Source organism: Dipteris shenzhenensis, chromosome 1, assembly GCF_047967505.1.
Source record: "Dipteris shenzhenensis isolate YYH24624 ecotype China chromosome 1, Dip_SZ_1.0, whole genome shotgun sequence".
NCBI lineage: Eukaryota > Viridiplantae > Streptophyta > Polypodiopsida > Gleicheniales > Dipteridaceae > Dipteris > Dipteris shenzhenensis.
Window position 1 is genome coordinate 31,537,945 of NC_141596.1, and position 8,386 is coordinate 31,546,330.

The following is an 8,386-nucleotide window of genomic DNA, read 5'->3' on the forward strand; positions in this document are numbered from 1 at the left end:
TTATCATCATTGGGATGGTTTAGAATACACAACCCCCTCACTCACACACACGTTCGACCACTGGGCCAGGCGCTTGGCCTAACAAGGATATTGTATATGTGTGAGTGCATCTTAGATTTATGGATGATGGGCAAAAGAGCTAGACAAGACAAGAAATTCTAGAAATTTAAGAGTGATAGATTTGGATTATCATTACGACACAATCAAACATGTGATCTACCCATTTCCATAATTATTATAATGTTAATGAAGAAATTTAAGACCATTGACTATGAGAAGTGGGATGTATCAGTTTTGTGTACATTTGGTATTTAAAATTTCCAACAAAGATCATAGATACAGATTTTCACATAACAATATGGAAATGTTTATCTACTCTCATTTGGTTGAGCTATTTTGCAAATCATAGATACAGTATGAAAATGTTTGTATACTCTCAATTATTTAAAAATATTAAGTTTTAGATATAAGCTATATCTCAAGGAAAGAAGGGAAAAAGTTTCTTCAAAAGAGAGGCACATCATGTCTCTATCTTAAACTCTAACACTATGAAAACTTTGTGTACTATCTAAGTATATTCTCATTACAAAACATATATGAACTAAGACGGTCCGATATATTAATTGTGTAACATGATTTAGTATTTCCAAAAGAAAATGATGGCAAAGAATTCCACATTTACTGATATTTTACATGTTTGTGGTATCAACAAGAATTTGTCTCAACAAGTGTAGTTAAATTAAGAGAGAGAAAAAGATAGTAAAACATCACAAACAAGTGGAATTTTCAACATGCATCTTTTTATGATGCAACATCCAAGAGTTATCAATGTGGAGGTAACCTTGCTTCTTTCTAATGGCTCAACTTGTTGTCTAAATGGTCACCCCAACTTCAAGAAGAGGCCTTGATCAAGGAGATTCTTCCCTTCACAAGGAAGCCTCTTTTTTTCCCCTTATTTTTGAGTGAGGATTCTCTTGGGGGGGTGGTTTTATTCACTTGGCCACTCTTTGCCAAGGATTTAATATGCAAAGTAAACAAAAGTTTCAAGGAGTGGTCTTGAGAGGGATCAAGGAAAGGCTTGTAGGGAGTGAGGTAGAGAGGAAAGAGTGATGGTAGATGACCACCATGCATGCATCGAAGTAAGTAAATAGTGAGGGCCACTAGGTTATCAAGCAAGCTAGGAGAATGATGGCCACTGGGCTAGATGTGAGTTAGAAATTTCATGGCCACTAGGCTGGCAATGCCTAACTTAATTTGGCTCACTATATATTATGTGACGGCGGCATACCACATGATTTTGTTAGTGAGTTGGGCTATTGAAAGGTAGTTTTACCTAAAAGAAAAAGCTTTGTATAATGATCTCCATAAAAAGCATACAAGTTCAATTAATTAAAGAAAGCATGCCAACTCAACTAACTTTTCTTAAAAATTATATGTTGAAATTCACAAAGGACTATAGCACTGCCTCTAAGTAGGCAGTGCTAATAAACACACTACTCTCGACACCACTCATGTTTGAGAAAGCAAAAAATTATTTTTATATTAACAATTATATTATGATAGTTTGAAGTAGATTCACCATTGAGCAATTATGATAGTTTGATATAATTGCCCAATTATCTTAATTATTATATCATAATTAACAATTATGATAGTTTGGAGTAGATTTACCATTGGGCAAGAGAATATTGAGCTCCACTAGTTGCTCAACTTTTCCTCTAATCAAACACCTTGAAGAATATTCTAGTGGTGAGGCCTCCAAATGGAAAATTCACTTTAAAAATACATTCATTGCTTGTCAATAAGAGAATATTGTGCTTCATTAGCTACTCAAATTTTCTTTGAAGCAAACACCTTTGCAGACTATTTTGGTGGTGAGGCCTACAAATGGCTATTTGCATCATGAGGGGTAACTGAAGAAACTACCCCATAAACATGTTCACCATTTTGGCAACAAGGGCATGAGGCCCAAAAGAAACTAGCAAAAAAATCCCCTCTAAGAGGGATTCAAAAATTGGACAAATCTCCACTTTGTAAGGCATACTTCCCTGCCATGTGAGGTCTTGGATTACATTGGACATAATCTGGTGGTGGCAATGCATGGCCACCCTTTGTGAGAAGCTAACGACAAGAATCCACCTAGATTTGAATGTGAGGGATAGTTGGCATAGATGGAGCTTAAAGATGATCGTGGAGAGCAGGATGAAGTAGGAGAGTGAAGCAAGATGGTGGAGATGGGACTTAAATAAGTAGGACCCACCACATTCCTAGCCTAGCATCAAATATTGGAGCCAATCATATAGATCATTGTAATTTGTGGAATTTATCTTGGCACCCAAAATTTCTATCCACTAGAGTCTAGTCATTTCCAAATCCCACGAGATCCCACTAGATTAGATTGTCCTCATTGCATAATGACTTTGGCCACATGCAAGCCTGGTGCGTGTAACTGTCCACACTATTACAGCTACCAAACTAATTCATTGGTTTTTTTGAAGTTGCCAATTACAAACTTGTTGGTTGTAACTATCCAAATTTTTAGAGCTACCAAATTAAGTCACTTGTCCCATCTCTGAACAAGCAGAATAAACATCCGACAAATATGGTGGCCAATTTTTAGTGCTTACAAATATGTTAGGAGCCTTCTTGTTTTAGCAATTACTTGTTATTATTGAATTTAGAAATTGCTTGCTTGTGCAAGAGATCGTATTTCTTGCCCACCCAATGTCTCTTATGGCTTGCCTCTAACATTGTAACACCATCAAGGTTTGAATTTGCGAAGATAGGAAAAGGTGAGGTTTAGGACTTCTTGGGAGAAGGAAAACTTCTTCTCTTCCATCATTTTGGATCTTAGTCAGTTGATGGTGAATTGTCTCTTCTAGAAAATTCAAAGGCACCCCATGTCTTGGAAGGTGCTACGAATCTTGTTTTTAGTGTCTCTTGCTACTAGCTTGGATATCTCCTTGTTTTAGTAATCACTTGCTATTATTGAATTCATAAATCTCTTGCATGTGTAGGAGATGATACTTCTTACCCACCCAATGTCTCTTGTGGCTTGTCTCGTGATGGGGCATGTCGACATGGCAAGTGTGCCACTTACGTGACTAGGAAGTGGGAGATGCCATCGGAAAAGGATGTTGACCATGGGCGTTGAAAAGCCGGACACATTTTTCCATGTGAACAAAACTACAAACGCGCATGATCTACAACCATCCCGAGGCGTAAATATAGCCAGTCGCTTTCATAGAGAGAGAGAAGGACAAGGAGGGTTTTTTGGGCATGCCAAAGGCAAAGCCATAGAGCTTGTTTTGGGTTCTCTTATTATGGGAATTGTGCAAGGGCTTTAAAGGAAGGCTATGATAACGGGTAAAGTGAGAGGGGCTTTAAGGGTTGTCATAATCAAAGGGTGAGGTTGTCACATCTCCTTTGGCAAGCTTAGGGTGTTTACACACTTGGCCCACAGTGGGCATGCCCAAGGTTCATGGACAGGCAAGATTGCCCGCTCATTGCCCGCCCACGGTGGAGATGCATTCAATAAACGTTGGGCCCCATCTTTAACCTATTAACCCCACGAATACCCAAAAAAAAAAAGGAGAGGACATGTGGTAGCTTGGAGGTGAAGAGCCTACCACGTGTCACAAAGAAGGAGCTCTTGGATGGAGGCTTGGAGGGGGGAGGAGGTGGAAAGACAAGAGGCAAGCTTTGGGGAGGAGGTGGAAAGCAAACACGCAGTTTTAGGGGCATGGAGGAGATAGAAGGTCAAGGGAATGGAGGAGATGGAAGGTCACAAGGTCACCTTCGGGAGGAAGAAGGAGATGGAAGGTTAATGGAATGAAAGGGAAGGTCTCAAAGCCATGCGTTAAGACTTAGCCAAAATTTAAGAATCAAAGATCCACGTTGAGATGAGGAGTGGTTTAGGATGGTCATGTATCTTTGCCCGTGCAAAGCACGAGTTCAGTACTTGTAGTGTGTAAACACCCTCACTGAAATTTCCACCTTGTTAACAATTCCAAGGAGCTCATTGGAAGTAGATCCGAGGATCAAACACACAACACAGAGGTCTGGTGGCATTGAGTGGGGAGAGAGAGAGAGATATGTATGGAATGCTGTGATTGAGCGTCATCCTGTACCACACAAGCGACACACTTCTGCAAAAGCAGATATATCACGTACTGGGCGCTCATGGAAAGAGTACTTCGCCCGAAACAACGAAGTACGTGTACCACGAGCTGAACTCAATCCTTTTTTAGCTGTAGATTGAATTCTTCACTCGTAGCAGACCCTCGCAAGAGCCCCAGATTTCAAGCAGAAACTTACCAAGTCGGTATGGATATACGGCTGGTACAATCCCAGTTGGGCTAAAGGCACGCTGCAAAAAAATGGAGACTGCAAACAACGCCATGCACAGCCCCATAGCACAACTGCCAGAGCTTAGCTTAGAGGAGGCACTCGCTTCTTTGGAACGCATGCCCAATCCGCCTTCGGTTGAAAACTTGACACGCATCTTGCGCAAATGCAAAAAACACAAAAATCCAGCGTATGCGCTCCGCTTGCATGCCTATTTGCGCAAAAGTGGGCTGGAAGCTCATAAGTCACTCGGGAACTACGTCGTCCCAATGTTGGTGGAAATTGGAAGCATGTGTGATGCCCAGCAGCTTTTTGATAGGTTGGTTGATCGGAATGCGTATTCCTGGAATTCTCTCATCACAGGTTATGTTGACTGTGGCGAGTTACAGCATGCCTTCGTACTGCACCAAAAAATGCAGGACGATTGTGTACATCCTAATGGGTATACGTTCGTGGCCTTACTAAAGGCTTGTGCCAGGCTGAAAGATAAAGAAAGAGGCCGAGAAATACATGCTGAGATTATGAGAATGGGGTTGTTGGAAAGAGATCCTTTTGTTGGTAGCACCTTGGTTGATATGTATGCTAAGTGTGGCTTGCTTGCAAAAGCACAGGAAGTGTTTGACCAACTTCCAATTCGAGATGCAGTCTTGTGGACTGCACTTATCGCAGGGTATGCTGAACATGACCTTGGTCAGGACGCACTGAACTGTTTCGAACAAATGCAATTGGAGGGTGTCTCTCCTGATGCAGTCACATTTGTTTGCAGCTTGAAAGCTTGTGGCAGCGTAGGAGCCATAGACAAGGGCCAAGAAATACATGCTGAGATTGCGAGAAATGGGTTGTTGGAAATAAATCCTTTTGTCGGTAGCACCTTGGTTGATATGTATGCCAATTGTGGCTTGCTTGCAAATGCACGGGAAGTGTTCGACAAACTTCGAATTCAAAATGCAGTCTCCTGGAATGCACTTATCTCGGGGTATGCTGAACATGACCTTGGTCATGACGCTCTGAACCGTTTTGAACAGATGCAATTGGAGGGTGTCTCTCCTGATGCAGTCACATTTGTTTGCAGCTTGAAAGCTTGTGGCAGCATAGGAGCCATAGACAAGGGCCGAGAAATACATGCTGAGATTGTGAGAAAAGGGTTGTTGGAAATAAATCCTTTTGTCGGCAACACCTTGGTTGATATGTATGCCAAGTGTGGCTTGCTTGCCAATGCACAGGAAGTGTTGGACAGACTTCCAGTTCGAGATGCAGTCTCCTGGAATGCACTTATCGCAGGGTATTCTGAACATGATCTTGGTCAGGATGCACTGGACTGTCTCGAACAGATGCAATTGGAGTGTGTCTCTCCTGATGCGGTCACATTTATTTGCAGCTTGAAAGCTTGTGGCAGCATAGGAGCCATAGACAAGGGCCAAGAAATACATGCTGAGATTACGAGAATGGGGTTGTTGGAACGAAATCTTTTTGTTGGTAGCACCTTGGTTGATATGTATGCCAAGTGTGGCTTGCTTGCAAATGCACGGGTAGTGTTCGATAAACTTCCGGTTCGAGATGCAGTCTCGTGGAATGCACTTATCACAGGGTATGCCCAGCTAGGAGATAGTGATAAGGTTTTTCTTATGTTTGACGGAATGAGAGCAGAAGACATAAAACCAAGTGGGGTCACATTTCTTAGCATTCTTACTGTATGCAGTCACACATGTCTAGTGGAGAAGGGCCAGACATACTTTGAATCCATGAGCAAAGACTATGGCATCACTCCAACTATTGAGCACCACATTTGCATGGTTGATCTCCTTGGCCGTGCAGGCCAATTAGACAAGGCAGTAGTGATGATAAAGAAGATGCCAATCAATTATAATCTCGTGTTGTGGCATACTGTGTTGGGTGCTTGTCGGAAGTGGGGGAATGTGGAGCTTGGAAGGTGGGCCTTTGAACATGCAGTGGATTTGGATAAAAAGGATGCCGCCGCTTATGTCTTGATGTCTAACATCTATGCAGATGCTCACATGCAGGAGGACACTAGGCAGGTTGAGTTAATGAGATTAAAAGAACAAGCACGGAAGAAGCCAGGATAGAGTTGTGGACTGATGTTATCGGGATTCGGCTTTCAGTTTTGTTAGGGGATAGAGGACATTCCCAAAGCAATTATATATATGCAAAGCTTGAAGATCTTTCAAAATAAGGGAAGAGGGATATGTACCAGATTTGCATCTGCTATCTCGGGACATACCTGATAATCTAAAGAAATTTGAGTTATGTGGGCAGAGTGAAAGTTGGCTATCGCTTGTGCTCTGATTAATACACCCAAGGGGTACCCATACATGTTGTAAAAAATCTTCAGGCTTGCAGAGACTGTCATTCGGCTACAGCACATATATCAAAATATATCCGAAGTAGAGCAGTGAACTATTCTTGTCAGAGATGCTAACCACATTCATGTTTTCAAGAATGGATAGTTTTCTTGTGAGGTCTATTGGTAATCCTAGTGTAACTATGGTAGTGTTTATTCCTCTTACTTGAAATGTTGATGCTAGCAGAACAGAAACATAAGTGAGGCAGAGTCAGACCAGGAGAATCAAAGGATGAAATTGAGTTGGGATCATATGTGCTTTATTGAACAAGGTTGAGAGTTTCTAGAAATCCAGCCTCTTTTTCTCCATATTAGTAGACCTCTTTTGATTTCTGCTAAGTACAATTTATGACATTTTCATGATTTTGTAAGTGTGATCGTCCCCCCTAAGTTGAATTCCCTTGTTAACGTGGACAAAGTCTTCTGTGAGCTAGTTCTAGTATTTCAGATTTGGAGTTTGCTACTGCGGCTTTTATGTCTTGTATTTTCATTTGCTTAAGAAGGTGCTATATCTACTGAGGCATGTATCTTTGATAAAAAATTGTATCACATGATAATATGATGCAAAGTTTAAGAGTTAAAATCATATTGTTATTTATTTGTACTCCCATAGGTTCCTATATTCCTATGAATGAGTTTGTGCAACCAGCTACTTAGGTACCCTAAAGTACTAAGAAAACATTTCCACGGTACTTTATGAGCAGAGATTTTCAGGAATGTTACAATGGTATGGTCATGTATACCAACTGTAGTTGGGTTAATCTAGTTATGTCAGTTTTAATTTTTCTTGAATGAAGTTTTGCTCCTCCAGTTTGTACGTGATGACTGTCTCCCGTTTGGTCAACTTCCAAGAGGCCTCAAGCTCAATAAGTATAACACAACATAATAATTTGATGGTATGCTTTATAGATAGTAAGTGGCCAACCTTAAATTTACGCTCTAGAAGGTTTGACATTGCTTATGCTACAAGGTTGCTTCATCAGTTTACTTTTTGGTTTGCATTATGCTTGGCATTGACCTTCTTGGGTATACAAACTATGATTGGTCAAGGACGTTGATGACTGATGATCCACTTTGGGCCATTGTTTCTCATTGAGTTTGATACATCCCAATCTGATTTCTTCCAGCTTTTCATTGAATCACGGGCACAGGCACTTAGTTTATCCTAAGCCAATCTCGTTAGTTGCAAGCTTCTCTGTTGAAATCCCAAGAAATCCTTACGTGAAAGCTTTCTGCTTGCTTAATTCCAACGAGCCCCAAAACTCCCTAGATGGATCTAGTATGCCACATGTCCTCAATTTAGGGTCCTTCCTTAATGCATCATTTACCCCTCTCTTGGGATATCTTTGAATTCATCTGCCCCTAGGCACATTTAATGCATTAAGGTCCCTTAGCCTTAGATCCACCTAGTCTAGTGTCATGTCACCCACACCAAGGACCTTGACCTTTATTCCTTTTTGATCATTTACATGAAGTCCAAACAAATATAATACAAACATTGATCCTTTAAAGGAAAATGTCGACCGATCCTTCCGAGGTCATGTTACCTCGACTTGAGCGTAACATTCCTTCCCTCTTCAGACATGAGCGTCCTCGATGATAAAGTCTGGGAACACTCTCCGTAACTGATATATGGATTCCCAGGTAGCTTCTGATAGAGGTAGACCATGCCATGCAACC

The 8,386-nt window shown here is 41.2% G+C and overlaps 1 pseudogene; it reads left to right on the forward strand.

Moving 5' to 3' along the window:
- Window positions 1-4,197: 4,197 nt before the first annotated feature.
- On the forward strand, window positions 4,198-6,972 carry LOC147905699 (pentatricopeptide repeat-containing protein At1g15510, chloroplastic-like; annotated as a pseudogene).
- Window positions 6,973-8,386: the final 1,414 nt, after the last annotated feature.